This window comes from Pararge aegeria, chromosome 12, assembly GCF_905163445.1.
Source record: "Pararge aegeria chromosome 12, ilParAegt1.1, whole genome shotgun sequence".
Lineage (NCBI taxonomy): Eukaryota > Metazoa > Arthropoda > Insecta > Lepidoptera > Nymphalidae > Pararge > Pararge aegeria.
The window spans coordinates 8,556,210-8,583,266 of NC_053191.1; the positions used below are offsets into that span (position 1 = coordinate 8,556,210).

Consider the following 27,057-nt stretch of genomic DNA (forward strand, 5'->3'; position numbering starts at 1 on the left):
TCGAAGTATTACCTTAAGATTTTAGATACCTCTTTATGATAGCTAATAACAGAATTGCACTTACGTTCTATCTCATAGGGACCGCGTACTTTTCACTTGCCACTCTGCCTTGACAAACCAACAAACACATTTTCGTGTTTATAAGAATAGTAGAGATATATCGACCGTAGCAGAAATAATACCCGATTACTATTCTAATCCACATTTGACAACTAATCAGTTGTAATGAAGATAAATTGTTTGGAGATTCTAAAGACCGCATAAACATAACCGCATAAGAACGAAAATTTTATCATATTAATACAATTGAAATGGTATGGCTCTTAAACAGGTGTTTCGTTAGTTTGGAAGATTTTATAATAATTGCGCTGATGGTATGGAAGAACAAGAAAAATAACGAAATAAAATGAGTAAAACTAACTAACTGCGCCTTTGGGAATTGAAACACTAAAAACACGGATTGAAAATAAGTTTGGTGACATAATTTCGCCTTTTGAAATTATAATAGCAAAAACATAAAAACAAGTAATAATTGTGCCGACAAGAATATTTAAAATAGCAAACACTACAAACAAACTACTTGCTCTTGATTTAAGAAACACCTATAAAGCCAAATATTATTCGTAAATCCTTACTATATAAATATTTTGGCTGTATTAAGATCGTTTTTTTGAACACATTTAGATGCCTAATCAATCAATTTCTATTTAAAATCTCGTTATCTGGTCAACTAGTTTGGTGGCGAAACGTGAGCCTCTAAAATAAGTGACATATATTTAAATAAAAACAAGACAACTGAGGGCCGAATTAAATGTGAAATGTTCACGAAGGACGGTATACTACCTGTCGGTTCGAAAAAGATTCGCTCGCGTTATGCTGCTGTTTTTTGCTGCTTTGACGTTGAGAAAAACATCGTGAGGAAATCTGCACGCCTGAGGGTTGTTCGTAATAAATCTATATCTGAAAAGATTGGGAAGTCTACCAATTCGCACTTGGCCAGCTTGGTAGACTACGGCCTTAATTTTTCTTATTCTGGCAGGAGGCCTGTGGCCTACATGATGATGATGTTATTTGTTTTAATAGTTATTTAAAGTTATTATAGACTTGAGGAGTACCATTGTCCTGCCCCGCGCAGCTTAGAAAAGTCGTAGATTCCTGGCTAGCATCAGGGGCAGGGACAGTGTTATATTTTTAACTTAAAGGGTAATTCAACATTCTATGCATAATGTTTCGATTGAGCGCACAATACTTTGAACTGTTTTTTTATTTGCTAACTTCTTAAAATCAAATTTTGTTTACTGCGCTCCTTATTCGTCGATGGAGGTATTTACATAATATAGCATCGATGCCGACAACACTTCCTTCCCGCTTCTAGACTTCTAGACTTCTAGACTAAAGAAACAGGTTAATTTTGTATGCCCTTTGTGATTAAGGTTTTTATGCACAGCAACCTTCATCACTGATTCGTATTTCCATAAACAGATTGAGAATCTCCACTTATTAAATAATAATTATTTTTCCAATGCAATAACGGACATTAAAATTGAATAAACTTTTTTGCTACAAACTTCAATTCCAACACATCTCCACCGATACTCAATGTTAACAAACCAAATTAGGGCAATCACAATTCAAGTAGGTATGTCAAAAACACCGGCCTAGTACTAGTCATACTATAGTAGCCAAGGGCGGATCCAGCTTTGGCAGCTTTACATAGTCGTGGTCAAGTCGAGAACTTGTGATTTAATTTTGAGGACAATAGATAGAAGTAAAAAGTAGGTATTTTATTAATGTACCTAAAAATTTTAAGTACATTACTTACTGTACTTAATATTTTTTATTCTTTATTTTACACTTGAAAAACTTAACAAATAATAACTTGTACATATACACGCACATAATGCCATCTTCTCTTGAAGACATCCAGAGAAGAATTATCACTCACGGAATGAGCCAGCCAGTATATTCCATAACCGTGGTGAATGATTTGATGACAGCTAGAGGTATTTCGAGGGGTATGACGCAAAACTCCGCAATAGTGAAGAGGTGGGTTCGAGAAGGGTTTCGGTTTCGACAAGGGGTATACAATCCATTAGCCCATGCGGAATATACTGACGCGTTAGCCAAGCATGAGGATGCACTGTTTGTGTTTGTTGATTGTGATCGCTGTTTCTCTCATTTTTGGTGTTTGTGTCAAACACCATGCGTGTCGACAGTGATATAAAATCGTTTTGCTAGGTAGCTGATTTATAAGAAGTTGATTGCCCATAGTTAAACCTTTACGGGTGAAACCGCAGGCACAACTACAGTACAATGTAAAGTACTCGGCACATTTGTTTCGAATCAACTTCGAAAGTTAATAAAGGTATTTTTAAGATTTTCACGTTTTAAAATAAAATTGGTACCGTTAGTATTAGCGCAGACAGCTAGTAAGTAATAATAGCAACGAAGGAAAAGTAAAGGCCAAATTCAACCTTCATATTCGTGGACGCATATACATAGTAACCAACCCAGTCGATAATATCATCGGGCAATAATTAACCGAATGTATATAATATATGAGTATTGCCAAGCGCGTCAACAAACAGCGATTGAAAGTAACCGGTCGGGAAGGGTCAAGAAATGTATGCAGGTAGTGGGATGGGAAAGGTATGTTAGGGACGCCTCGTGAGAAATTTCTGATTTGGAAGCAAAATGGCATGCTTATAAATGGTATTCTTTACACTTTATTTAGCATTACAATAAAAAAAGAAAACTTTGGAATCATACAAATAGATTAAATCAGAAAGGGGTTTCCTTTCTCGCTTGGCTGGAGAAACAGATTCAGAACGTATAGCAAACGTTTAGCTAAGTAACGAGTCGTCAGCACTCTTCGCTCTCGATCAATTCTAGGGAAGTGATGGATGTCATCTAAAGTTTGACAACTGGTAAGTCTCCTCGACATAACGGGTTTGGTGTGGTGCACCTCTATCACGTTCTTGCAATGCTCTTAACGTTTTGTACCCAACCCTTCTATCTCCCATCAAACTTATAAAAAGCGTAGTGGAACTAGTTGTTAAAAATAAAACAGGAGACATTTCTGACAAATGCAACTATAGACTAATTTCCATAGCTGCGATGTCGGGTAAGGTGCTTGATGGTCTGCTTGAACGATTGTTTGATAGATGTATGAACTTAAACGATGCGCAGTTTGGATTTCGTCGGAATTTGTCTACGGAAACTGCCATACTAGCGCTAAAGCGGTAGTCCAGTTCTAAACGTCCAGAAAGGCACCTGTATATGCGGATTCTCTCAACCTTTTGAAGGCATTTGACCTCGGCAATAACGATATACTATGGGAAAAGTTGCAGACCTTACGTGTGCCACCTGAGGTGATTAGAATTTTAAGACATTGGCACAGCTCTCATATGAAAAGAGTTACTTGGGGAAGTGCAAGTTCATCCTCATATATGGTCAGGTGCGGTGTTAAGCAGGGTGGTTTGTCATCCCCTGCTCTATTTAACATCATGTTAACCATCTAATTGATAAGCTTAGCAAGACTGGAATTTGCTGCTTTATTGATGGCACCATGATTAATAATCTGGGCTATGCAGGCGATATGGTCTGCGCCCATACGGTACATTGATTCGTTTTTAATTTGAAGAAGTGTGAGCTACTTGTGTTTAAATGCAATAGACCCCATGTGGATTACGTTCCTCCTGTAACACTTAAACGCGTTCAGCCTAATAGAGTAACTGAATTGAAATATTTGGGGCGCATCGGGACAGAAGATATGTCTGATGTCAAAGGCATTGAACGTAGGTCATTGGCGGTCCGATGCAATATGCTGGCCCGTAGGTTTTTACGATGTAATGCAGAAGTAAAGATTTCGCTTTGTAAAGCTTACTGCCAAACGTTCTACAAGTGCAGCCTGTGGGTAGCCTATACGCAGAGGGCTTACAATGACCTACGTGTGCAATATAATAATGGTCTCAGAATGCTGATGGGGTTGCCGCGTTGGTGGAGCGCATCACAGATGTTTCCAGATGCTCACGTTTGTGACTTTTATGTTATAATGAGGAAGAGAGCTGCATCTTTGATAAGCAGGTTGCGCGGCAGCAGCAACTGTATTTTGCAAACACTTGCTATGAAGCTAACCCGTTCTGGAAAGAGGGTGGGTTTACGTATACACACACAGAGCAAAAAGATATGAATTATATTTTTTAATTATTATTATTTATTTATAATTTTAAAACTTTAATATTTATGACATGCCATCTTAATTTTATTGCATTTTAATTTTTAATTTGATAATTGTCTGTTAAATTTGATATTGTTTAGTTTTATTTTTCCGATTTTGTAATTTTTAAATATGTAACTATAGGCTATGCCTGAAATAAAGACAACAACAAGAATGAATAGCCATATTCTAGATAAGCGGCCCCAAATTTAGACCACATCATTTCCTTCCATCAAGCATGAAAAATTGGGTTAGTCTTAACTTTAATGACACAGAGTAATGCCTAATGGTGGAGCTCACGCAATTCACAGCCATGTGAAATTAAGGCGATGTCAATCGATTTAAGTGTTCGATTTGGATCTATTATAAAATCGCTAATTACTTAATAGGACTAAGTTTAATTACAAATGAGTTACATTGAAAATTATTCCTTACCTTTATGTTTAAAATTAAACATGCTTTATTTTCTAATCCGTAGTCTGTTAATATAAACGTTAGTGATTAGAAACGTCAAGTTCTAATAAGTAATTATATTTTAATTAACATTAAGTGTATCAGTCAGGTGTTACCTTTCAAAAAGTGAACAGTGTTAGTGACAAAGAAGTGTGTAAAAGATATGGAGTTTTCCGATATATTCATGACAATCAGGTAGGTATTTCTAATATTTAAGGTCTATTCCGGGTAGATACGCACGCGCATTTTTTCTTTTATTAAAACTGTGTCATGCCCTTTCTTGCAACGTCATTGGTTGTGTTGCAAACAGGGGCACGTTCGGGCTTAACAATAGTGTTAAGCCTCCGTTATGCGACTGTTTTGGCTGTATCTCTTGAACCGTGATAGGTAGAGTTGAAATTTTCACAGAATGTGTGTTCAGTTACCGCTAGAACAAGAAATAATAAAAATAAATAAAAAAACGTCTGGCTTGTTCTTTACTCGAATTTAATAATATAGTAATTCAAATTGTAACTTAAAAGGTACCGTACACCTTTCATGTGCAAGTCCAACTCAGACTTAGCCGATTTTTTACTATATCCCAGTCTGTGCACTTAAATCTTATGTAATTGTCAAATAAGTTTTTTGGGTTTTAGTGCAGGCGGATTTCGTTTTTATTTACTTAATGGAGTTTTTGCTATCTATGGATTTGCCGACATAGCGAAGCAACTAATCGCAAAGCTAAAGTTGGCCCAAAAAACGTATTCATATCTTAATATATATAAATCTCTTGTCACGATGTTTGTCCGCGATGGACTCCTAAACTACTTAACCGATTTTAAATTAAATTGGCACACCGTGAGCAGTCTGTTCCAACTTAAGAGATAGGATAGTTTAGATTTTTAATTATAGTCGCAATTTTATTTTATTGCGAATAATTTTTCTATAATTAATTGACATTCACATGTTATATATATATATATAATACTACTATACTAATTTAAGGCTTAGCGATACTGAATGCTTTAAAAATACAAAATCAAACGCAGACGAAGTCGCGGGCAACAGCTAGTAATTATATAGTTTTCTTCAAATATATTACATGTTTTAAAGTATTTCTTATCAAAACATTTATAATAACAGTAAAAAAGTTTGTGCACTAACAAAATTTCGGGCCTAATTTAATAACATGAGCTACATAACCCGTTTTGACACATGACTTCATATCTAATTGAGATCACACTTTAGCACGTGCCGGTTTAACAAATAAGACTAATGGAGCATGTAGGTAATTAAAAAAAAAGTATATTTTATTGACGGTTGTCAAATAAAGTTGTTGATCTGGTGTTTTTTTTGTCATGTTAAGTTACTGTGTGGCCTTAATATAAAAGTCCGTAGACCACTTCTAGTTCTTCACCTCTGTTTGTTTGTCTTGTTTGTAACCGAATCCTTTGGACTTGATTTTGACCTTCTTCGAATTGTGTGATTTTGTTCGAACTTTGCAGATGCGAGTATGTCAAGGACCGATGACCATACACTAATTTGTTAAGATTATTCCATTTGTCATTTTGCAAAATAAAATTCTCGTTCATTCCATTTTCATCGAGTATAGGTGTATTTCCAACCATTATCTTTAGCTGATTTTTCTAATATAAACAAATTTGCTGATGAATAGGTAACCCAATAATTTAGCTTATTTGCCATGGAAAGTATTTCCAACTCGTCAACTGTCGCTGCGGACCGAATATCCAGATGAATCTACAGCCAAACCGACTGGTGGACTCCACACACCTTTGACAACATTATGGAGAACACTCAGGCATGCAGGATTCCTCACGATGTTTTCCTTCACCGTCGAAGCAAGTGATATTTTAATAGCTTAAAACGCACATAACTTACTCGAACTCGGCCCCCCAAAAGGGAAATCGAAGTCCTACCCACTGGGCTATCACCGCTTTGAACAAGGACTAACATGCAACGTTATAGCAATGTTACAACGGGTGCAGTTGCCGGTGTGATTACAGACACGAGGTGCTTAACACCTACGCCTCAGGTTATGAACACAGATGCAGTATGCTCTGTATATAGGCGAGGGTTTTCCACCCACAGTCTGGGCCATCTGCTTGGTCTGTCTATTAATACTGTTGGCTTATTACAAAAACTAATCTGATTTGAAGGTAACATAACAATGCCATCTCTTTCCGCTCGTGTCCGCACTGTGCAGTATTATCTTCCTTGTATAATTATTATTTTATAATATTTATATTATTATTATTACTTCGTATCGAGTGCTCGAGCCAACCAGTTATTTCATTCTAGTTCCATCCATCTAATTCTTTTAAATACTATAAAAAAATACGAGTTGAAGTTAGGTCTCCTTTTCTAAACTCATGTTAATTCACGCGAGAATCTGAATCTCGATGGGTAACCTCTCGTGCTATTTTTAAATCAGAGATACCGTCTTGAAACAGCAATGGACCGCCGTTTTTGTCAATGGAGCCACTATTCCAAAAATAACAAGACATAAACATAAACGAATAAAAATAGCACTAAACACAAAATTTATATCCTGATCACTAAGCCGTTTCCGTGAAACAAATTATTATTATTTATAACAAGTCACTAAAATACCTAAAGCCACGATAACCCACCATACCCACCAAAATATTCCCATGTTGTTGCCTTAAATCCTAATAAAAAAAAAGCTTAACGAGCTTCTCGGACGTTCTCATTTGGTTCGGAATATAATGACGTCATGTCCAACCGCAAGTGATTAGGTAAAACCCGGAGCCGCAGGTTTTATTCCTTAACCGTTTATAAAATAACATTACAATTAAACTACATAGAGTTCAATGCGCTACTAATAGTTAACATGATAGGCATACTATTAACTAAACTACTATACAGACAGATTTGCATTAAGGATTTTGGTTTATTTCCTCCGTTATCCGTTAACGCAACATGTATATGTATAAAAAATCTGCTTTCGTATGTTATTGCTCTTAAAACTCAAAAAGTACAAAATATTTGATTAAATGATGTCATGCTGAAAAGTGTAAACATCGCAGAACAATTCAAATTGCTTTTAATTTTCAATCCAATAAAATGTCTCTAACTCTATATCGATGTAGAATTTAAACCGATTTTTATAATTAAAAAATACATGTACCTACGTTACCACGTTTTTCGTGGCTCAGTCTGATATTAATTGCTGTTTTAGTGGGAAAGTACCTACGATTAAAAAAAATATTTAATTTCATTTATCAAATATTGTTTAGAGCAAAAAGGAGTACATTTTTTAGTTTCCTTGTATTACGGATTTTTAGTAATTTAATTAATTAAACAAATTTGAATGAGAAAATGAGCTCCCACCAATGAGAAAATAATATGATAAAAATTAACAAAACGAAGTGCCATAATAATGTCCGTGTAAATAATTTGATTAAAAAAAATACTTTTAAAAAAGCCAACAATATAGCTCGCACTGAAAAATTGGATTAAAATCCGTTTTTAACTTTATTTTTAGCAAACATAGCGGGGGTTTTTCATTCCGGTGCGCATGCGTAATTTCGAAAGGCATATTTAATATTTTACCAAACAAAGAGCCAGGTATCAAATTTTATATATTTTTTTATAATTACTAGAAATTTGAAGTCTGGACGAAAAAAAGGAGTTGGAAAAATCACCCAAATCGGCACAGTCAAGGTGAAGGAATCGTTGTCCGTAAATGAAAAAAAACGCAAATAAATTGAGAAAAGAAACACGATCGTTAAAACCCGCTAACCTTATAATTATTAAAACTTGGCATTGTCAACAGAGCAATTTATTTTTAACCTTTAGTAATAAAAGCTATCTCCACACAGGGACATACTGTACAGAAGTAAAAACATGATTGCTGAAAATGGCCCGGCCTGCGATAGACACCCTTACGCAATTTGATAAATTGAATTACGTAGTTATAATTTCGTTATTCTTATTGAAATTAACTGATAATGAGCTTTGTATATCGGGGGTAGACGGGTTTATTTTTAATTTAATAAATATATATAACGTGTCGGGAAACATTAATTTTTTTTATAGGTGATTTGGCAGCCAGATTTATTTTTACTTAAATAAATATTTATAACGTCATGTAAATTGGTAAACATTATTTGTTTTAATAATTTGATAGTTTAATTACTTGCTTAAATTGTGAGTATACTTGGAAGTTTAAAAATTTTTGTTATATCTTACAAATAACCAAACTCATCGGAGTTGAAACTCATGTGGATGCGGAGAATACGATTTGTTGTAGTTTATATGGTAAAATAAATAAATAAATAACATACTGGGCACGCGGTGCACTTGGTATATCATTAACGACATAAATATACTTAATCATTCACGGCCAAAACAAATTCAACCAAATTAAAGGCTCTCAAGAGTAAAAAACTAAAATCACTTTTATTTTATTGTCGTTTAAGGTAGTTTACAACTTGTACGTGACTATGGAATTTAAGGGTTTCCTTCTTTTTTCATTTGATGCTATTATCATATCCTGACTAAGTGATTCTGGGGCCACGTCGAGAATTTTCTTAAGAATTTGTATTACTAATATTTCGAAACCTTTTCAAACAATATAATCATTTTCTAAATCGGTCCACAGTTGACACAGAAACTTTGCAACTCCAACAATAAATTAAAATAGCCGAAGAATTTATACTATGACTTGCTCCTTTTTTGAAGGCAAGAAGAAGAGTCGAATACTTAAAGCTACCCGTGCGACTCTGGGGTGATTCAGCTAGTTATATGGTACTTAATTCCAAAAGTTCAATATGCTACGAGAATACTTTACTACAATTTAGAGAAACGTTCTCAGTATCATTAACAGAATCATCATCGTAATCCTCATATTGATGATTTCTTTTATTACAGCTCATATGTAGAGCTCGAATATTCGTAATCATAGTATTATCGGAATCATACAACAGTAACGATGCCATATGAAATTACGAGAACAGCTTTTTCAACAATTGTTTTTGAATATTAAAGTAGAAAGTTCTATGAGAGTCTGTATTGAGATTTAGTTTAAAATAAAGAAACAAAGTTTTGGAGAATTCTAACTCGAAGAGCGTGAAATGAAAGTTTTGTATAATGTTCATTAAAAGTCTACCCCAAAAGCCTTACTTTTCGATTTACGTGTAGCTTGCTCTCTGGCGACTGACGAAAAATATCCAAATTGGCCCTCCCGGGAATAGAACCCGGGACCTCTCACATATTATAAGACCACAGTGCTTGCCGCTGTCAGATTAATACTCCGTAATATAGATTCTGTTTTGTTCATAGCGTGGTAGGACTTCTATGGACACCAGCAGCAGCGCAAGACACAGTCCTGGACGCCATTGCCGGGTTTCTCAAAGACGCAGCTGAACTATATAATGGTGAACCAGAAGACGCGAAGATCATCGAAGCGGAATATGATTTCGTTATTATTGGTGCAGGCACTGCTGGATGTGTTCTTAGTAACAGACTGACAGAAGTTGACGCATTTAAGGTAACAATCTTTTAAATGTAAGCAAATGAAAAGAAATCGCTATGTAGCGATAAGGCCCCCAAATTGTACCCTCTTGCTCTATGTTTGTATGTTAATATCTCTTAAACTACTTTTTTCTTTCGTGTACAATAAAAGTGTATGTATTCATTCATTCAAATCTAGAACTAGCTGTACGTGGTGTACCTTTAACAGAGTGGTCCCGCGTAGCTTTTGTTTTTATTTTCAGAATGTAGTTATTAATATCCTATTTGTATAAAGAAACATTTCACTTTTGTCCAGCTTAGGTATATTATTTCCCGGAATCCTGTCGAAAATTAGGGATGAAAAGATTTGTCAAATTTTTAAAAATCCAACGGTTGTAAATCTTTCTACCACTTTTTAAGTTTTGCGAAGAATAACATAAGCAAGCTGATAAAGATTAAAAAAATATTATTTAACTAGCTGTTGCCCGTGTTTAAAACGGTTTTATTGCAAATCCCGTGGGAAAGTTTGTTGGTTCGATAGCATGAAATGAATGCTGTTTTGATATCTACGAACTATAAAAAGAAAAAAAATATTATCAAGTACTGGCTGTTGCCATCGACTTCGTCCACCTTTTTTGGGCTTTTAAAATTCCGCAAGAATACAAATTTTTTTCGAGATTAAATCTTATGAACATGTATGCCAAATTTCATGAAGATCGGTTCAACGGAATACAAGTAAGAAACAAACACGACACACTTCCACATTAATAATATTAGTATTGATGCATACAGCCATCACAGTGTTCTGTCTCATTCACCCACTCACTTTGAGCAGTATGGAATTTAAAAGTAGATATATACTTTTAGTAATTAATTTTTCTAAAATATAAAATTTGTTCTGACAAAAACGGACGAAAAAGAAAGAATTATATAATTAAGTGCAAATCATTTGGAGGTTATGCACATACATACATGTCGGTGATTGATTTTTATTTATGAAAATAGATAGATAGATACATAGATATATAGAAAATGAAAGAAGAATTTGTGTCTACTTAGATATAGGAGATAGACGAAGATAGAAGATTAAGCACCCTACGCATTACGAAATTAACACTTGTGTTAAAACTATTGCGAACAATCATTGAAGTTGTACCTACTACTAACATACCTCGATAAAATACGCGTTAATGAAATCAATAATAATTATTTAGGAATTATTAATGAGACAACTGGTATGAGGAGATCGTTCTATATTAAACAAATTAATTATTGCATATCAATGATTGAAAACATATTCAGGTATTATTTGCTTTATCTATGCTTATACTAAGTCGACATAATTAGAATGAATGGCAAACAAGATTCGAGTTTAGCAAAACACAGTACAGTACGTTTCGTAAAGTGTCACTACAAGTAGCAGTAGTATATTTTTTCTTATAATTGACGTACCAAGCAGATGGCGTACCTGAATCTAAGTGTAGAACCGTCGCCTATAAACTGAGCAACACTTCACAGGGTATGCAAGGAGCAAGTTTTGCAAAATGCCGCCCCGTGTCCATCAATTTTAGGCGTGAGTGTTAAGTCTCATGTGCCTGTAATTACACCGGAAACCACGCCCTAGAAACCGGAACACAGCATTGCAACAATGCTGCTTTACGGCACTAAGAAGCATGGCGATAGTGCTTCCCCGTATCAGCTTTGTCACAAAAAGCTGTAATAATACTAAGTAGTCATCATTATCACTTGGCTATCACTGTTTTTTTTAAGTAAATACTTTAAAAAAAAAACTGTAGTTAAGTTTCTTTTAAACTTAGTCTGTGTAGATATTTTATAGTACAACTGAGATTGACAAGTTTTCCCAGGATAGCCTATGCCCATTGCCCGTCCGGGTTTGCAAATAGACAGAAATAAGAACATAACCTATTTAATATAAGATATGTATAATATTTTTTTTAATATTATATATAATACATGCATGTGGATTATAATATTATATTTCTAACTAAAGGTCGTCGCATCTTTTCTTAAGGGGTTTATGGGTCTTTGTGATTTTGAGACATTTATTTTCGAAAAGCAAGATTTGGTCAGTTGAATGTGATGATAAAGACCAAGTAAGTCTTGGTCAAGTGCCAGGAGAATCCCTCTTTACATTGGACACTATTAATAAGCACCGACTCAAAAAAAAATGTAGGAAATATTTATTTCTTGCTTTTTTATGGTTTACGATATTCTGTTTCTTAGTGTCAAAAAAATTTTTCGGTTCGGTTAGGTTCGGTTTTCGGTCTTTCTTTGAGGATGCCTACTTCATAGTAACTTTATAACAATGTCGGGCGAACTTCAACCCGATCAAATGCCAGCCAATCAGGCATTAGAGCTGTGCATCAATAGATCATTCCACCCCTGTTCTTTTAAAAATATCAAGAACATTTCATGAGTTACCTCTCTCTAGTTAGTGAGAGAAAATGTTTGTGTGTGTATCAGTATTTATGAATATTATTCATAAAAATATTAATCTATAAATGATGAGGTTTCTTTAAATGTTTGTTTACAATGTAAGAAATGTTGTTAAATGATCATTGGTCGTCTTAGCATTCTCACAGTTGAGACAAATAACTTAACTAGACTAAATTTATTAATTTATCTAGACTGATACGAAATTAAAGGTCACATTGTTCATTCCGATAATTATGTATAATTTATATGGGAAAAATCAAACATTCTTCCGTGATAATCTATACAAAATATTTCTAGTATTCAGCAAGTCGTCCAGAACTAGTAGAGGCATATAATATAAATACGTAGTGAATAAATAAATGGATAATAATTATTATTGGGCAATATTAATTACATAACTGGTATAAGGGGATCATTCTATATTAGGCAAACGAGATATTTATTAATGACAGCATATCAATTATTGAAACCACATTAAGGTTTTTTTCCTTTGTCTCTCAATTACGATCCTAACCTAAACTATGTTCTATGTTGTTATCAGTTTTTGTAGGAGTATACTATCAATAAAACACCACGGTTAATATAATCCAGTCGACCGAATCTAATTTTGTGAATCCTCCTGGCGCAGTGGGGAACACTGGTATTTTGTAAGTGGGATATTTCGAGGCACTTGGGAATTTATAATTTCAGGATTTCCACTGGTTTGGTACAGTGGGTGGCAGTGGCTACCACTCTAGCTACAAAGACGTGCTGTCAAGCGATTTAGCGTTCCAGTATAATGTCGCCTACAAACAGATTAGAGGTTTGGGTTTAATATAACAGCAATAACCTTAAAATATTAGCCCGCTACCATCTTAGACTGCATTCCTGCTTTTTGAGTCCAAGGCTGTTGGTTAATAATAAAAATCCCTACTTACTATTATAATAGTCAATGTAAGTTTGTTTACACATTAAACTTTGTACACATATTCTTGGAAGTATTAGAAGTAATATAGGATACTTTTTATCCCGACATTAAGCTCGGTTCCTTTGGGAGAGGGGATGAGTTTTTGACGATTTTACACCATAACTCCGACAAATTATAACCGATTTAAATATATTTTTTTTTACTATAGAGCTTATAATATGTGTTTAATTTTGCCCACCCTGTGGTTGGAGATAGAGGACAGAACTCCTCAGCGGACAGCAGCAAACCCCTCATTTAAGGCTTAGCGATACTGAATACTTTATTTTTTTTAGATCTACAACTAAATTCAATGCCACATCAAAAAATATAATCAAACGCAGACGAAGTCGTGGGCAACAGCTAGTAATAAATAATTTTATAAACCACAATAAATAACTTACAACATCCTAAAACAAGAAATAGAGAAAAAAAAATACAATAATTTAGGCGTATGTTGCTTCGTTGCGGTCAACGGGTCACCTACTCAGCTCTGTGCCGCAGCACCATTGCAGTAAGTAACTGCCAAGGAATACTGCAACGCTGATTTTCAGTAGGAACCCAAGTTCACGGGTTTTCACGGTAAAACTCTATGGGTAAGGTATTGATAAATAACAAATCTAATAAAAACAAAAAAAACAAAAAGGGAGCCACACGCGCCCTTAAAATTCTAGCCATCTAGATACGTAAATTTGACAATTAACGGTATAATGTGTACATAATTAAATAAGCATTTCGTAAATAAGTAACTGAAGAAAAGATACATTCATATAAAAGAATTCAAATATGAATACCCCGTGAGAAACTCTAAAACAACACAGATTCTATTGTAAATAGCTACATTGTTTAACTAGTAACTCCTAACTAAGGGCCCTATAATCGCGTATCAAAGTGCATAGGCAATTAGGCGCAGTAAATACTCTTTACAACGTTAGAGCCTCATGCTTAAGGCGGCACCTCCACGAGAGAGCATTCCATTCTTAATACTGTTGTACGGAACCAGAAAAATGCAACTTGTACAAACAAAATATGTCTCAATTTAGTTTAGCAGCAACAAGAATTCTTATATCACAAACTTGGTCTTTGAAAACCAAAGATCATATTTTGAAATATGTGTTTAGGACCAACATGCTAGACGGACTACTGCTTGAAACTAAACAGTTAATTATTCGCGAAATAAAAATGAGAAAATTTCCAAAGGCAAGGAATCTCGAATAATTCGGGCAAAGACATAGTTTCGGTAATGCACTTAGGATCCCCCTTGGCAATACCGTATGGAGAGCCGAAACAACGAACAAACAATAAATTTTAATTGGTTTTAATACTGTTACGGTCAAAATTCTTAAAAACTATTATATTTATCATCATCAGATTCCTCAGACTTATAATGTCCCACAGCTGGTTTCAGTCCTCCCCGCTCTCACAAGAGTGCACATGGTATTCAACCAGGGTAGGCATAAAACAGGGAGTTGGAATAAAATTGAAAAACCCCCCTCCCAAACGAGTTGGTAAACAAAAAAAAATAGGCAGGCAGTGCCTTTATGACAGCCGGTTGGCGCAACAGGCAACGACCATGCTTTCTGAGTCCAAGGCCGTGAGTTCGATTCGCAGATCTGGAAAATGTTTGTGTGATGAACATGGATGGATGTTTTTCAATGCCTGGGTGTTCATATAAGTACCTATTTATGTGTATTATATTCATAAAAATATTCATCAGCTATCTTAGTATCCATAGCACAAGCTACACTTACTTTGTAGATGGCGATGTGTTTTGTCGCAGTATATTTATTATTTATTATTATGTATGCATAAAGTGTACGCCACTGAGTATATATTGCAGCTACTTGGGATAAGGATAAATGTTATTATTAAATGACAACAGTGAAAAACTTCAGAACTACTAACAATAGACCGATTCTATTGTTAGTAGTTACATTGTTTAACTAATAAATGATAAATGCTCTATAATCGCTTATTAAAATGTATAGACAATTAGACGTAGTTAATACTCCTTACAATGTTTGAGCCTGATGTATAAGGTTGCACCACCACAAAATCGCGGCGATAGTAGTTACTTGCCATGGCATCAAATTCAATATTAATCAATAAAGGAAATTTAACTGGAACAGCGAAAATATCACGGCGAGCCTTTGGACGAAATAATCTCGCTGATGAGAATCTCTGGCTCGTGAACATGCAGCCTATTATAGCTCGAAGCAATTTGCGATGGCACGCGGCACGGGATTGTGTCAAGGATGTCAAATATTATGAAACTCTTATCAAAATCCACTAATAAATTTTTTTGGCGGTTATCAAATTATGAAGTCAACAGAATCCCAATCCCAGAAGTTTATACCCCTATTTATATTCAAGAGTTCTTTACCTATCCTTTATTGGAAATCGGGTAAAATAAAGGCATAAAAACATTTTCGAAAAAACTTGCGGACGTATCGGAAATCATTTCGCAGAACTAATTTATATATTTACTATTACTATTAATCTTTAATTTGATATATTATATCTAGTGTTTACTATTTAGAACTAAATTTTATTAAATCTTGTAAAGAAAATCAGTAAAATTACCACCACCAAAATTACCAAAGTTACTACTCATTGAACACCTTCACCTTCAATTATCTTTTTAATCTCCCGCTTTGTCAAGGGGAAAGCGCGGTAAAAGCAGTAATTTTTTGTTGACCAATCAGATACGAGTTGGTATAACTTCTACTAAAGGTTAAAATGATTGACAATAGCGTGGCACAGAATACAAATGATAGTTAATCATGACATGGCCTACCGACAAAATTCTTAACTCTTTAGCTTTGTTTTTTTATTGTTCACAAATGAGCCTTCTGCGAGTAAGTCAGTGTTAATCCATGGAATTTAAGATTAAGCTGGTACTTGGTAGAACTATCCCATGAATGGCTGCAGTAAATACTCCATGTAAAGCTTTTACGGCGAGAATTACCGCTTCTTCTGCCAAGCTCCTTGCCAGCAGGTTAAAACTAAAGTGTTAATGTGTATTTCTCTCATCTTTGGGAGAGGTGGCATGTGTATCGGAATATTAGTTTGGCTAAGTAGTTAAGAAACATCATCATGATTTCAACCGATTGACGTACACTACTGGACAAAGGTATTTTGTAGAGAGTTCCAAAATCCACGGTCTCGGGCCGCTTGTTTTCAGCTGCTCCCAACGACTCGTTTGGTGTATGTCCACCTCGTTGGGAGCCGATAACCGTTACGTTTACCAGTACAGGGATGCCACTCCAGCATCCTTAAAATCCATCTGTTCTCCGAGTTATGTGCCCGTCTATTGCCACTTCACCTTCGCGACTTGCTGAGCTATGTCGGTAACTCTAGACCTTCTTCGGATACAAGTACGTAGCATAGCTCTCTCCTCCCGCTGATTGACCCAGCTCCTTCTTATGACGCCCATATGGAGTGAAATACCTACAAGTAATTGCCTGACAACACTGGTAATGAATACCTAAAGATTGCATCGCAAGGTTTATTTTAATAACGTCTAAATGACGTGTATATTTTACATAAATAGTTTTATTGCATGTTATAACAATTTCAATGGAAAATCATATTATAATGACCATTTTACTTATCTACTCATATAAACAGTATTTATATTTCGTTTAATAACTTCCATGTTTTTTTTTCTACGGCATCTACAGTTACAGTACAGTACAGTTTAGTACAGTCTAGAACAGTCTCTTTTGTTCTAACGTTTAAAAGTTTTATCTAAACCGCTGCGAATGGTTAAAGTTAAAAAGGACGCCGGCCATCTGAAGTTAATCAAAAATTAGCAGCCAAAGACTAGCTGTGGTAGAATCCTTGTGTAGTTAAATACCCGACAATTCTGTATAAAGAGTTAAATAAAGAATTCCAGAAAGCTTTCAGATTGTAGTTGTTTACATTAAATCTAACAACTTATTCACTGCGACATTTTTGTAATCGATAGTTTGTGAAATATTTAAATTCGTTTTTTTTTTTTACTCTGTATCTTCTTCTGCTTCTTCTTTGCCCTGGGCTTGTCTGCGTACTTGGTCGGCCGCAACCTTCCGTTGTACGTAGTGCCACTCGTACGGCTCCCCGCTGGGTCACTCCAGCCAGCCGAGCTCACGCCAGAAGCTTAGCAGGCCGCCCTGGTCGCCAAGTGCTTCAGGTAAAGATGCTGGGGAGCCAAGGTATGCTGCGCGGTGCTCTGCTACTCCTCTACATCGGAGCAGTACGTGAGTCAGTGTTTCATCTGCCTCCATGCATGTTCTACACAGAGGACTGTCGGTTATGTCTAAAATGAAAAGGTGTTTGTTTAATTGGCTTCCGACTTCCTTCCGTTTGGTTAGTTTGTTCCGACTTAGTTTTAGTACTTTGATAGTCAGTCGTTTGTTGAGGTCTGGAAAGACCTCCTTTGTGTGTTTACACTAATTTGCGTTAATCCATAGCTCTGAGTGTGTGGATTGCGTTTGTTTATATAGCGGAGTTTTATATTCACTGAAAGGTATTGGTATGATCGGTTCCGGTCCTTCCACTTTCAGTGATGTGGCCAGCCGCGCTAGTTCGTCGGCTGCGTCATTTCCCATGCTTCTGTTATGACCTCTTATCCATCTCAGGGTCACTCTGTTTGATTTTGTTAGGGTTTGAAAGGCATTGTTACAGTCTAGTAAGATTTTGGATGAGGTCGTGTATTTTGCTAGAGCTTTCAGTGCTGCCTGGCTGTCACTGTTTATGTTAAAGTTGAAACCTGTTACCATCCTTTTCAACATAGCTGTGGCCGCTGTTGTGATGCCCACGCACTCCGCTTGCAAGACAGAGTTATTCTTACCGAGCGCTTGGGCAATGTTTATGTTACGCTTCGGGCAGTACACTCCTGCGCCTGCGCCTGAGTTTGTTTTTGACCCGTCCTTGTAAACGTCGATTGCAGCGGTGTCAGTTTTGTATATATTCTCTTTACTCTGTGTCGAGTGTACAGAAGTTTATATGAGCGATTGGACTCATTGATTTGTTGGTTATTCTTTACCGACACAAGAAGGTGTTGCGAGTTAGTTTTAGTTAGTTTTTTTATTTATATTTCATCATTATATATTTTTCAGGTACTACTGCTTGAAGTAATATTATTTGAAAATGACAGTTTTAGAAGTCTGCCTTAAAATAAGGATCAAACTTAATTGTAAAATAAGAACAACAAAATTAGAATATAACTGCTTTAAGCGATGGTAGAAAGCCTACTGAAAATTCTGTCATAAGTATAGTTACATCCGCAACCTCCAACAGCGTGGGTAAAACACGTTAATCAACAAAAGTGAATGTCCTGATAATATGTGGTTTCAATTATATTAATATCCATAAGAAGTAGAAGAACAGGAAGGTAATCCATAAGGTATCGAAAAACAATTGATTATTATCTATGGTAATATTATAAGAAGGAAAGATTTAATTTTTCTGTTTTTATGTACCTAATCGATAAACCGATGTAATTATTTCAGTAGTCGTAATATTTCTGCCTGAAATAATGGCATTTAAATAAATAAATAAATAAATATACTACGACAATGCACACATCGCCATGCACACTAGCCCCAAAGTAAGCGTAGCTTGTGTTATGGGTGCTAAGATGACTGATGAATATTTTTTTTTTATTTGAATAATATAGATAAATACTTATAAAATACACATAAACACCCAGACACTGAAAAATACTCCTGTTCATCACACAAACCTTTTCCAGTAGTGGGTATCGAACCGCCTTTGATGCAGAAAGCAGGGTCGCTGCTCACTGCGCCAATCGGTCGTCAATTTGTAAAGCAGGTCACAAAAAAGGATGCTTACGAGCTGCTTTATCCATTAGTGCTGACTTAGTGGTCCATTTTAGGTTAAATAGAAGCGGTGATAGCCCGGTGGGTAGGACTTCGACTTCACTTTCAGAATACCAGCAAGTACCTCTAAAATTTCTAAGTTATGTGCGCATTAAACAATTAAAAATATCACTTTCTTCAACGGTGAACGAAAACATCGTGATCTGCATGCCTGAGAATTTTTTATAATGTTCTCAATGGTTTGTGGAGTCCGCCAATGCGCACTGGGCGAACATGGTGGACTACGGCCTTAACCCCTTATAGTTACGGGAGGTGACCCGTGCCCTGTTGTTGGCCCGTATTGTTATAGTGATGATGATGAAATAAAATTGGTTACATAGAAATAAAAACAAAAATGCTCTGCGCAGCCGTCCACGTTTTTGTGTTTGCCAATGCCGATGTCGTGCTCGGCATCCAGCCGCTTCCCAGTTTGAAGCTTTACTTATAACCGTTTCCAGAATACAAGCTTTATTCCCAATACAAAATTTCATCTCTATAGTTAACCCTTAATGCCTTACCATTAAAATTTAAAGATACTCGGCTATTTGGGGCATCCTCTTCTAGCCTCAAAGAATCAGGTATGCACGAGAGATTTATATTATTAATAACCGTTATATAACGGTTTATATTACTTTCACGTTACCTTAATAATGGATAATTATGTGAGTCTAATATACGGGATGCATATGTTGTAGGATTAATGGACGAATCGAGTCTTTGCCTAAATCCTAAGATTATTGCAAAAGAAGCGGATAAGTATAACCTGAAAGATTTCGTATTCCTTCCGTTAAAATATAGTTTTAGGTAGTTCAGATTAAACTTTTTTTCAAATAACGAGTTAACTCTTGACTGCAATATCACCTGATAGTAAGTGGTGATGCAGGATGTAGAGTTATAACGGGCTTTCCTGTAGCGCATATGGCACCCCAATCGGTTTCTACGGGGCATCGTACCGGACGGTGCTATACCGTTAGGCGGTACGTCTTTGTCGGTAAGGTGGTAAGTAGCCACAGCCAAAGCCTCCCACCAAAATTTCCAAATTCCCAAAAAGCTAAACCACCAGATTAGCCAGATCACATAGCTCACCACTTTGCCATCCCGGGAGGTCGTCACATAATTATTTACTAGCTGACCCGTGCAACTTCGTCTGTAATCGGTTATTAACGGAAAACACGTTCCTATACACGTTCTACGTTATACACGTTCCTACACGTTCCACGTTCCTAAACTAGATCGATTTATCGCCCCCGAAACTCCCTGTATACTAAAATTCATGAAAATCGTTGGAGCCTATTCCGAGATTCCAATTATATAAGAGTATATACAAGAATTGCTCATTTAAAGATATAAGATTAATTTAAACACTGACGTTTTATTGGGTAATTAATACCTCTCTTATACCTACCTACACCTATAGCTCGGATGATTGCGGATTGCGAAAAACAGTCTTAGCTTCATATTTATTATTCTAGGTTTTTCGCAAAAAATCAATGATTCCCTATTGTACTACGACATATACCTTTACTCAACTAAAAAATATAAGAGTGATAAATAAACTCGACTCGCTAGCAACGGTAAGTCTGACATACCACATACCACCGGGGAATACCGTATGGTTAAATACAATGGCTAATAAGAAAAAAAAACAATTATAGCCCGGCTGTCACTCATTAAAATACCACTTTTTAACTGGCTTCCTTCAAAGAATAAAAGAGGTTATTAATTCGGATGATTTTTTTGTATGTAACAAATTATATCATTAGCAAAATTATTTAATTGAATAAACTAAAATGAACAAAATTATTTAAATATTATAGGGATTTATTCCGAAATTGTCAGATTTATATTTCATAATATCTGACGGACTGTTCCTGAGACAGACAAAGTAACCCTTCAAAATGTGACAACAAAACGCTAATAACTCATAAATATGCATTCTTTACGGAATCACACACGGGACACGTTTGGTAAAATGTTTACCTTTGAAATAATTACTCTACATTCGTAATTATTCTTTAATAGCCCGGACCTCTTAAACATTTAATGGACAATATAACAGTTTGTTAAGCCATAAAAAATGGTTGAAACCAAAGCACTTAACAATTTAAGAAGCTTTTATCTGTAGCTTTACGCCAACCTTAAGAAACCAAAAAAAAAACTAGGTATGTTCGTTTTTTAAAAACAATATGCTTATTTTATTAGGAGCCTATTAGAATCACTCACTCTAGAAACCTGAACCCAAATGGGGCCATCAAAAAATGAATCAATTTCTACAAAAGTTGGTAGGTATATTTTAAATAAATTAAACGATGATGATTTTAGTACTCCTAGGTATATTCTTACATAAAAACCTGTCTTCGGTATAGTGGTTAGCATGTTTGGTTACGGATACCGAATATGCTAAGGTGTGGACTCCAACAAATTTTTAGATAATAATTTTCGTTCCATACTTAAATGAATGAAATACGTTTTATTGTACAACAAATTAAAAAAAAAAGCATCAAAAAAACCAATATATACAATTAAAATAAAGGAGAAAAGGTCATCTTCGTACTAACCAATTCGTCCCTCTACACGGCCCGACTCTCCTCCCTCAGTAAGAAAGGTTGAGGCCGTAGTCCACCACGCCGGCCCAGCGCAGATTGGGCTTCACACGCCTTTGATAACATTATGTAGAGCTCTCAGGCATGGAGTTGTTAAACATACCTTTCTTGCACACCACAAAACGTCCATAGCTTGCAGGTACCCACACGATGTTTTTCTTTTGCTGTTAAAACTGATATTTTAAATGCTTAAAACGCACATAACTTAGAACAGTTAGAGGTGCGCGCTTGGATTTGAACTCGTTCCTCTGAAAGCGAAGCCGAAGTCCTAACCACTAGGCCATCACGGCTTCACTTAGCTATCACTGTTTCAGTTATATGTACCAATTCGTAACACTCTACAAGTTTAGAAGTTGTTTTAAAAAACTGCTTTTAGAGACATTGATATCAATCTATATGCTTATAATAAAACTGTAGCAGTAACAACTCCGTCACATGTTAACCGATTTAAATAACAAACTTTCTACTTTCTTTTTCTACTAGATAGGTTATACTATCAGTTTAGTTTAGCCCAAATTTCGCGTAGATCTGATAAATATGATTGCAGATAGAGGACAGAACTCCTCAGCGGACAGCAGCATACCCCTCATTTAAGGCTTACCGATACTGGAATTAGAATATAATAAAACTGTAACGTGTCAAGTTCTGTACATTAAAAAAGATAAGACATTAAAAAAAAATCTACAATTTTTCTCTATAAACGAGCCTGAACCCAAAACTATAATTTTTTTCTTTCATGTCTGTCTGTCTATCTGTATCTGGGCCGCACATCACGCTGAAACTACTGAATGTAGACACTACACTCAACAGGTCCCAGTGGAGTGCTTAACGTCTGAGTTTTATCGTTCCAACTATAAAAACAATCATACTCTTCACCTTTTTATTAGTATTGCTCCCAAACGGCAATATTTTGATATATTACTTCGCTCGTTATCGTATTAGAATGCAACTGGCAACGGCAGCGCATGCTTTACTTATACGACCACTACTTAAGGTCATCAAGATACTTTTTTAGCAAGAAAACATAATATCCATGCTGCAATTAAATAAATGCGAGTGTCCCTTTTTTTATTTGCTACCTGTGTTCGACTAAACATTCTCGCTCTCGAACTTGCCGATTCTGTTATTGGGCACATGCTGTCAAATCTTGGAAAGCCGTTCTTACAGGACAAAAATGCATTTATTACCTATGCAAATCGATCACCGATCGTTTACTGATCTTAAAGTAAAGTACCAAAGAAGATACAGAAAAGAATACTTGTCTATTTGTTGTGCAACATAAAAAACAAGTAAAATAGGTGGACATCAAAATGAATCCGGCAATGTCATCTATGGTTGTCCCACACTGCGCTTACCAATTCGCGGTATCTAACTCTACCATAGATGATACTCTAATTCCCTACTACTACTACTACTACTCTACCTGCTAGACTACACTACAGAACGTGTCCGACCCAACTACGATCAGCCCTACAACAGTCAAGGCCCGTCCACTGTCATTTTATTCACCAGCCAAAGTGCCCGTCTATTATAATTTCATCTTTTAACACAGGTATTACTGGTGGAGGCTGGTGACGCAGAGCAAATCTTTATGGACATTCCCGTGTTGGCTACAATGCTGCAGTTTACCGAAGCCAACTGGAATTACCAAACGGAACCTCAAGTTAGTTTTTAAACTTTTATTAGCTTCACAAACCCGACTCACCAACACTAGCTGCACCTAATTTAAGCAAATCAATGTCAATGTACTTTTTTTGTTTAATTCCACTACAAGTTAGCTCTTGGCTGCTATCTCAACTGCAGCCGAGTATGGAAATACTTGAATGCCAAAGTAAAATAGATCATATTTGCAACAGTTTGAAGCTCAAATTTGCCTACCATTCTTTAGCTCGGGCTTTTGATAGGACGTTTTACAAATATTAGAAGTACAGGATTTGCGACTCTAAAACGAGTAAATTAGGTCCATGTGAGTGTGACGATACAGGGTTCAATACTCGAAAACGACTCCTCGACGGCAAGCGAGGAAATCTTGAACTAAGGCTACTAGTGCTAATATTACTAATGAGTGAGTTCGAATCCCAGCTAGCACCTCTAACTTTTCTAAGTTATGTGCGCTTCAAGTAATTAAAATATTCAACGGTAAAGGAAAACATCGTGAGGAAACTTGCATGCGTGCGAGTTCTGTTTATGAGTTCACAATGTTCTCAAAAGCGTGAGAAGTCCACTAGGTGGACTACAGCCTAAACCCTTCTCATTGCAGAAAGAGACCCGTCCCCTGTAGTGGGCCGGTAATAGGTTAATATGATGATGATGGTGATGAAGCTGTTTAAAGGAAAAAAATGTACCTTTTCAATTTTTTTATCTGTTCGTTTGTCGGTTTGACCTGGGCTAATCGGCGGATAGGGTTCAACCGATTTCAGTAAAATGATGTTCAGAAGATAATATGAAAGTCAATGATTATTTATAAAATGTTGTCTATCAAAAAACGCACGCGGACAAACTCACCGACATTTACTTAGTTTCAAAATACATACAAATATTGAACCGGAAGAACACTTGCATACGAAAGTTGCAAGCTGGAATGGAACTCTTCATTCGGTACAATTTAAATTATAGGTTGTTTTTCTAAAATCAACTTTTTGATATTTAACAACCTGTTATATCGGGAAAGACCCAACTTTCAAAAAGCATGCCTATAAATACAAAAGGATGGAAATTTATGGAATAAATTTTGCCTCATTTAAAATTATTCCACTTACATTTTCCTACGACGTCATTGAATAAAATCGTAATAATTATTTTGTGGTTTATAAGACGTTTAAGGCTATTTATGTGACCATTACTTCAAACCACATCGGTAGGTATGCTAAACATATGCTATGTTAGGCTTAGCGTGAACACGATTTTACTTTTTGCGTCTCAATTTTAGGACCACAAGATAAGTAAAACTCTTTTTTTGTCGTATTTGAGCGCATGAGATATTAAGTAGAATCCGTTTATTATGACTTCGCCTATATTGGCAAACCACCTAGTATGACGGTATTACACAACGAAGTATGGTTTTCACATTAAATTCTTTGTAACAAAGTCGAGTAAGTATTATGACTTCGCTTACAGTGACCTGTTGCTTATTATGAAGCATATTTAATAAATGTTGTTTATTAAATATGCTTCATATGCATATGCTCACCGACAATTTTACACCTTGGCTTGTGGCAAGTGTTACTTATGTGTATCTCAGGGAATAATTGACAGTTTAACGTCACGCATTGTTTTTAAAATTAGAATTAAGTATTATAAATATTTTTTCATAGCAATATTGAAAATGATAATTTGACCATGGCAATGTCTTCTATTCACAATAGTATTAGATTGTAATAACAGTAATCACAATAAAATGAAACAAAAATGAATAAGCATACAAAAATTACAGATTTCTTGAGTAAAAAATTAAAAATATACAAACCAGACATACATGTATAACATGCAATTTTTATTTTGATGTTTGTATATTACAATAACTATTGATCTAAAAAATCGTATGAAACCGCTTAGTATATCGTGTTTGTCAATTCTCTCCGATGTCACTATAAACGGATTCCACTGCAATGCGTAACTAATCAAAATTTCTGCGATAGTATTTATTTCCTATGCCAGTCTCCGAAATACAAGCTCTGTCTATGGATAACGATTTCAAGATTAATTTTGACAAATAAATTTTCGTAAATTATCTTGTGCTAAAAAAATGTTGATCCAGATTACGGCTTGCAAGTTATTGCCCTGCAAAGCTAAAACGTCCTGCGGCAGTTTATTTATTTCTGGCAAATCATTTGAAGGCATATGGTTAAATTCTTAAAACTAACAATATCCCATTTAATTTACACGATCTCTATTAATAGAAAAATCTATTAGATCCTCAGTAAGCTTTTTGCGACAGAGCTCGTCCGGGGAAGCACTATGCTATGCTTATTTCTGCGGCTAAGCAGCATTGTTGCAATGCTGTGTTCCGGTCTGAAGGGCGTGGTTGCCGGTGTTATTACATACACATGAGGCTTAACACCTACGCCTCAAATTTATGGACTTAGGGCGGCATGTTGCAGGACGTGCTCCTTGCATGCCCTGTGAAGTGTTGGTCTGTTTATTGGCGATTGTTTTCCATTTACCATCAGGGGGGCCATCTAAGTGGTCCGTCAATTATAACTATTAAAATAAGCTTGCATCATCAATAGCAACCTAGAGTTTATCATACATATAATGTACATATTCTGTGTATAACTGAGCACTGGCTCACTGGTACACAAGTAGCAGTAAACATCAATAACTTTATATTGTCAAGTGCGTTCTTCAGAAGGACTGCAATTCACGGTGGATCTTTAATTTTTGTACGTAATAATATAATTTGTAAAGAACGAAAAGACATAGTTGGTCTTTCTGTTGAACGCATTGCAGAACTGTCTTGTGTGGAGCTGGAGCGATTTATAATAGTGAGTGTATACCGACCCCCTTCAGGTGATTTTAGCGATTTCGAGAATGTCATGGAGGATGTACTAAAGCGTTTGTGTCTTTCTACTAAAAAAGTAATTGTATGTGGCGATTTCAATGTCGACATTTTACATTTAAATGTAACAACTGCTAGAATGCTTAACTTATTTAAATGTTTTAATTTGTGTCACACTTTTAGTGAACCTACTAGAGTAACTGCAACTTCAGCATCCTGCTTTGATAATATTTTTTTCAATTGTGACATTTTAGATAAAAGAATAATTAATAATTTAAGGTCAGATCATTGTGGTCAACTTATTACTGTTTTAAATACTATCAATAAAAGCAGACAAATTATAAAGTGTAGGCCAATAACTAAGATAATTTTTCCGACCCAAATATCGACCAATAGAATTGCACCATTCGACGTCACCAGTGGCGTGCATAGGGTTTTCGGTCAGGGTATGCATAAAAAAAATAGGTACTGAACATGCTATTTTGATGTTACTGTAAAATTTTATTTGTTAGTAGGTACCTAACCTTACATTGTTTGTGATACCC

At 35.6% G+C, this 27,057-nt stretch overlaps 1 protein-coding gene across 1 annotated transcript in view; it reads right to left on the reverse strand.

Moving 5' to 3' along the window:
• LOC120628077 (flotillin-2) overlaps positions 1-27,057 on the reverse strand; it is a 295,888-nt gene that overhangs the window by 160,968 nt on the left and 107,863 nt on the right. The window lies entirely within an intron of this gene.